The sequence below is a fragment of the Dipodomys merriami genome, unplaced genomic scaffold (assembly GCF_024711535.1).
Source record: "Dipodomys merriami isolate MVZ:Mamm:240054 unplaced genomic scaffold, mDipMer1.0.p SCAF_1056, whole genome shotgun sequence".
NCBI lineage: Eukaryota > Metazoa > Chordata > Mammalia > Rodentia > Heteromyidae > Dipodomys > Dipodomys merriami.
In genome coordinates this window covers 222,995-228,953 of record NW_027202334.1, presented here as the reverse complement: position 1 = coordinate 228,953, position 5,959 = coordinate 222,995, and the positions used below count along the sequence as shown (strand labels likewise).

The following is a 5,959-nucleotide window of genomic DNA, read 5'->3' as shown; positions in this document are numbered from 1 at the left end:
CTACCCCCACAAAAAATAAAATACCTAGGAATTAACCAAAGAAGTGTAGGACCTCTATGAGGAATACTTTAAAAGCTTGAAAAAGGAAATCAAAACAGAACACAGAAAATGGGGAAAACTCCCATGCTCCTGGATTGGAAAGATTAACATCGTGAAAATGACAATATTTCCCAAGGCTATCTACAAATTTAATGCAGTACCTATTTAAAATACCTCATTCTTCAAGGAAATAAAAGAGGCAATCCAAAAATTCATATGGAACAATAAAAGACCCTGAATAGCAAAAACGCTCCTCAACGGAAAGAACACTGCTGGAGGAATATCAATACCAAATTTCAAACACTACTATAAAGCCATAGTAATCAAAACAGCTTGCTACTGGCAAAAGAACAAACCTCAGGACCAATGGAATAGAATTGAAAACCCAGAAATGAACCTACAGACCTATAGCCATTTAATCTTTGATAAGGGAGCTAAAAAAATAGAATGGAAGAAAAACAGCCTCTTCAGTAAATGGTGCTGGCAAAATTGGTTAACTACATGTAGAAAACTAAAGCTGTATCCTTATATATAACCCTGCATTAGAATCAACTCCAAATGGTCAAAGACCTCGAAGTCCAAGCAGACAATCTGAAAACATTACAGGATGGAATAGGAGAAACCCTTTGTCTCCTTGGGTCAGGCCCGAAATTTTCTTAATAGAGACCTGGAAACACAACAAATCAAAAAAGGTTGGACAAATGGGATTGCATGAAGTTGCAGAGCTCCTGCATAGCATAGGACATAGCTAGCAAGATCAATAGAAAGCCCAAGGATTGGGAGAAGATCTTCACTAGCCATACAACGCACAATGGTCTCATATCTAAAATATACTTGGAACTCAAAAAATTAAATGCCCCAACAACAAATCCTCAAAGAAACAACTGCCCAATAAATAAGTGGGCTAATGACTTAAAGAGAAACTTCTCTGAAGAAGAAAGAAGGATGGCCAATAGACACATGTAGAAATGCTCAACATCCCTAGCCATAAAACAAAATGCAAATCAAAACAACATTGAGATACCATCTCTCCCCAGTTAGAATGGCAAAAATCAAGAACTCGAATAACAACAGATGCTGGAGGGTTGTGGACAGAAGGGAACCTTACTTCATTGTTGGTGGGAGTATAAACTTGTTCAGCCACTTTGGAAAGCAGTATGGAGGTTCCTCAAAAGTCTCCACGTAGAGCTCCCATATGACCCAGCAGTCCCACTTTTGGGCATTTACCCAAATGTCTACAAACAATACCACACTAAAGCTACCATCACAACTATGTTTATTGCAGCATTATTTACCATAGCTGAGATCTGGAACCAACCCAGATGCCCCTCAGTAGATGAATGGTTCAAGAAAATGTGGTATATATACACAATGGAATTCTATGTCTCCATCAGAAAGAATGACATTGCCCCTTTGTTAGGAAATGGAAAGACTTGGAAAAAAATTATATTACGTGAAGTAAGCCAAGCCCAAAGAAATATAGGTCCCATGATTTCCCTTATTTGCAATATCTAGTATATGTATGATTCAAGCAGAAAAGGTCAGATAAGGTGATGTTAGGAAAATGAACCCTAAGATATGTATTTTAAATGTTTTTTTTCTTTCATGCATTTGTTTCTAAGGCAATTATAAGATTATTTCTTTGTTCTTTGTATGTCCCTCCCCCACGGTATAACCCATGCTTTCACTGTATTTGATGTCGGTATAATTTATAGAGGACAGGGGAAAAACAAGTCGTTTAAATAAGGATACAGGTGGACCTGTTGCAACAATGAGAAGTACAATTTGTCATGTCAAAAACTAACTTTACAACTGGGGGTGGGAGGATTATATAAGGGAGGGGGGGAGGATGGGAAGTGATGGGAAGGGTAAACAAAGTAGGAGGCTACAATGCTCGATAAGAAATGTACTCACTATCTTGCCCATGTAATTGTAACCCCTCTGTACAATATTTTCACAATAAAAAATTTTCTTCAGATGTTTTAGTCATCAGAAATTTGAGCCAGGTTTGGGACCTCACACTTTTAATGCTATCTGCTGGGTCTTGGCTGATACAGGGAGGATTATGATTTGATGTTAGCCCTGGAAACATTCAAAATATTGGATCTCAATGAATATTTGAACCCAATGTATTTTATTTCTTATTTCATATACTCAGAAAAGGTAAAAAGAAAGATTGTGGTCCATGCTGGCCTGGTCATAGACTTAAAACCCTACCACAAAAATGGCTAAAGCCGAGCCGGGCACAGGTGGCTCATGCCTGTAATTAGCTATGCAAGAGGTGAGATCTGAAGATCACAGATCAAAGCCATCCCAGGCAGCACAATGAGACTCTTATCTCCAATAAACCACTAGAAAATGAGAAGTGGTACTGTGGCTCAAACAGCAGAGCCCTCGACTTGAGCTGAACAACTCAGGGACAACACCCAGGCACAGAATTCAAGTCACATAACCAACAGAAGAAAAATGAGGGCTGGGAAGGTGGCTCAGTGTTAGAGCTCTTGCCTTGCATGCCTGAGTCCCTGGGTTCGATTCCTCAGCACCACATAAGCAAAAAGAAAAGAGCTGGAAGTGGCGCTGAGGCTCAAGTGGTAGAGCGCTAGCCTTGAGCTGAAGAACGGAGGCACAGCGCCCAGACCCAGAGTTCAGGCCCCATAACTGGACCTCCCCATCCCCCACTAAAAAAAAGAAAAAAATGACTAAAGCAAAAAAAAAAACAGCAGGTGTATGGTTCATCAGGTAGAGTATCTACCTAAAATCATGGGACTCTGAGTTTAAATTCTAGGATAGAAGGGCAAAGGATGTGAAGGAATAGAAGGAAGAAAAGAAGGAAGGGAGGAGTTATTCTGTATATTGAACTTGCCTAGCTATTTCATTAAGGTGTCTTCTCATTCCTTTTTCTTCTTTCTTCTTCTTTTTTTTTGTGGGTTGTGGGCTTGAACTCAGGACCTGGATCCTGTCCCTGGTCTTTTGTGCTCAAGTCTAGTGCTCTACCGCTTTGAGTTACATTGTCCCTTATGGTTTTCAGTAGTTAATTGGGAATAAGAATCTCATAGATTTTCCTGCCCAGGCTCGTGTTGAACCTTGATCCTCAGATCTCAGCCTTCTGACTAGCTAGAATTACAGGTATGAGCCATTGGCTCTGGTCACCCATTTGCTTTCTTTCTTTTTATTTTTTGTAAGTCATGGGACTTGAACTCTAGGTGCTGTCCCTGACCTCTTCAGGACAAATGAAGTGCTCTACCACTTGAGCCAGAGCACACTTCTGGTTTTCTGGTGGTTAACTTAGGATAAGAATCTCATGAGCTTTCCTACCTGGGCTGGCTTTGAACTGCAATCCTCAGATCTCAGCCTCTTGAGTAGTTAGGATTACATGTGTAAGCCACCTGCACCCAACTTCCTCATTTATTTTCTCATGGTGAGTTCTAGCTGATTTATCTACTCCTTGTAGTTCCTAGCAACTACAACGTAGGCCTAGAAGTACCTCATCCTTTACAGTAGTCCTTAGGACCAAGTGACTGCTGAGTGCAGGAAAGGAGATGAGGCCAATATAAAATACAATGCTATCTATCTATCTATCTATCTATCTATCTATCTATCTATCTATCTATCTATCTATCTATCATCTATCTATCTATCTATCTATCTATCTATCTATCTATCTATCTATCTATCTATCTATCTCTCTCTCTCTCTATCTATCTATCTATCTATCTATCTATCTATCTATCTATCTATCTATCTATCTATCTATCTAGTTAGTTATCCAGGGTAGAACACTAACACAGTCCTCCACTACCACAAATTATGCAGTCGAATTTCTCACATTTGAGGAAATCACAGGAGTCATCACATCTGGAATGTGATAGATAAATATTTCCCTGGGAAAACCATCTTCATGATCATGGCATCTCCCCTGCCAGGTAAGTAACAATGCTGACTTGGTATTTTAAAAACTAACAAACACATGAGAGTAGTTCACATTTGTAATACTAGCTACTCAGAATGCTGAAATCTGAGGATTAAGCTTTAAATACTAGATAAATTTTGCTGAATTTTGATTAAAGCTCCTTTGGTGTTTTTAATTTTAGTTTTTATTTTCTTATTTTAATGTTTCTTACTGTGACTACCAAAAAGCTGAGTGACTTACATGGCTTGTATTCCTGGATTACACTAGAGGTTCTCTAAGACTTCATCAGAGGCCAAACTTGTTCTACTCAGCTGATTAGCCAGCCACAAAGCTGTAAGTGACAATACCTACAGTAAGCAAAATTACATAAAATTAAAAATTCAGACACACAGTTACACTAGCCATATTTCAAATAAAAATAGAATTCAAGTTTCAGTGAATGTTAGTAAAGTTTTAATGAATTCATTATATCTGTGTCCCCTGTGACACTGCCATAGAAGAATGGAATACTTACGGCATATCATGTAGCTCCCAAGGCATGGAGGTAGTTACACTCTTCCTTTACAGAAAATGTTTGCGTGACCATGTACCCTAGTGAATATCATTTATTATGCAGAGGTACCCACTTTTCTATATGCAGTTATGTCTCCCTCTCCTTTTCTCCCTCCCTCTCTCTTCCCTCACCCAATCCCTCCCTTTCCTTGTTTTAGGGAGCAAAATTCATGCATGGTAAGCTGCTAAGCTGAATCCCAGCACTGGATATGATTTTGTGTTTGGTGAGGGGATATTTTTTCAGGGCTTGAACTTTGGCCCTGGACACTATCTCTGACCTTTTGTGCTCAAGCCTAGTGCTCTGCCACTTCAACCACAGGTCCGGTTCTGTCTTTTTGGTGGTTATTTAGAGATAAGGTCTCATTGGCTTTCCCTCTTCGACTGGATTCCAACCATGATCTTATCAGCTTATGATTACAGGATGAGACATTGGCATCCACCTTACTTTTTTTTTTTTTAAGTTTTCAAGTATCTTCTTTTAATTTAAAAAAGAACAAGTATGGGAAACTTCCCAGAGTGGTAAACAACTTAAAACTATATAGGTTTAAATATCTCTGTATCATCACAAAATTGCTAAGTAGTTCTATTACTAACATTTTATGAGTTGAATTTTCAGGACTAACACTAATAATGTTAAGTAATTGTGAAAATGATATTACTTTGTTTTTCGGTACCCAAGTGTTATACTTTATTCTGTGTCTTATCTGGAGAAAATCTGATTCATTGTCTAGAATGATTCCTATGAATCATAAAAATAATGACAGAGCTAGTTCAGTCAATGACTTAGAGTTCTAAAGCCAAACTTACAAGATACTTTGTATTTTAATCCATACAGTATAGTGATTTTGTCTAAAGCATGCCTTACTGACACACATCACTAGAAAAGTCAGCTTGGAAAATCGGTCTGTACTCAAATCTTGTCAAATTAAGAACACATTTGAATAGTGATGATATATGTCCAAGCAATAACTTGAAATAATTGTCACTGACTGTCTTGACAGGTACAATTAGCTTCTTTGATTTCTACTTGTCATAATATTTATACTTCAAGAATGCTACAGCAGTGTTAGACAATTTTGAAATGGCTGCTTCCAGGGACAGATAAGAAAAATAATCTTAAACCAGGAGGTAGTGGCTCACGTCTGTAATCCTAGCTCCTCAGGAGGATGATATCCGAGGATTGCAGTTAAAAGCTAGCACAGGCAGGAAAATTCATGGGACTTTTATCTCCAATAAACCACTAAGAAAACTAGAAATGGTACTGTGGCTCAAGTAGTAGAGCACTAACCTTGATCTGAAGAGCTCAAGTCAGACAGAGTCCTAGTCCCTCGACTGACAAAAATAAATAAATAAATAAATAAATAAAAGAAATCCCACACTGGCCAGATGAATGAGAACTGACAATGTTTTCTAGGTAATGTATATTTAGTGCTAGTTTTTGTATATTTCATCTTACCT

The 5,959-nt window shown here is 38.2% G+C and overlaps 1 non-coding gene across 1 annotated transcript; it reads right to left on the bottom strand.

The window, feature by feature from the left end:
• Positions 1-3,806: 3,806 nt before the first annotated feature.
• Positions 3,807-3,970, bottom strand: LOC138811295 (U1 spliceosomal RNA). The gene has a single exon (XR_011367350.1). It is a non-coding gene; the product is annotated as a U1 spliceosomal RNA (small nuclear RNA).
• Between the last annotated feature and the right edge of the window lie 1,989 nt (positions 3,971-5,959).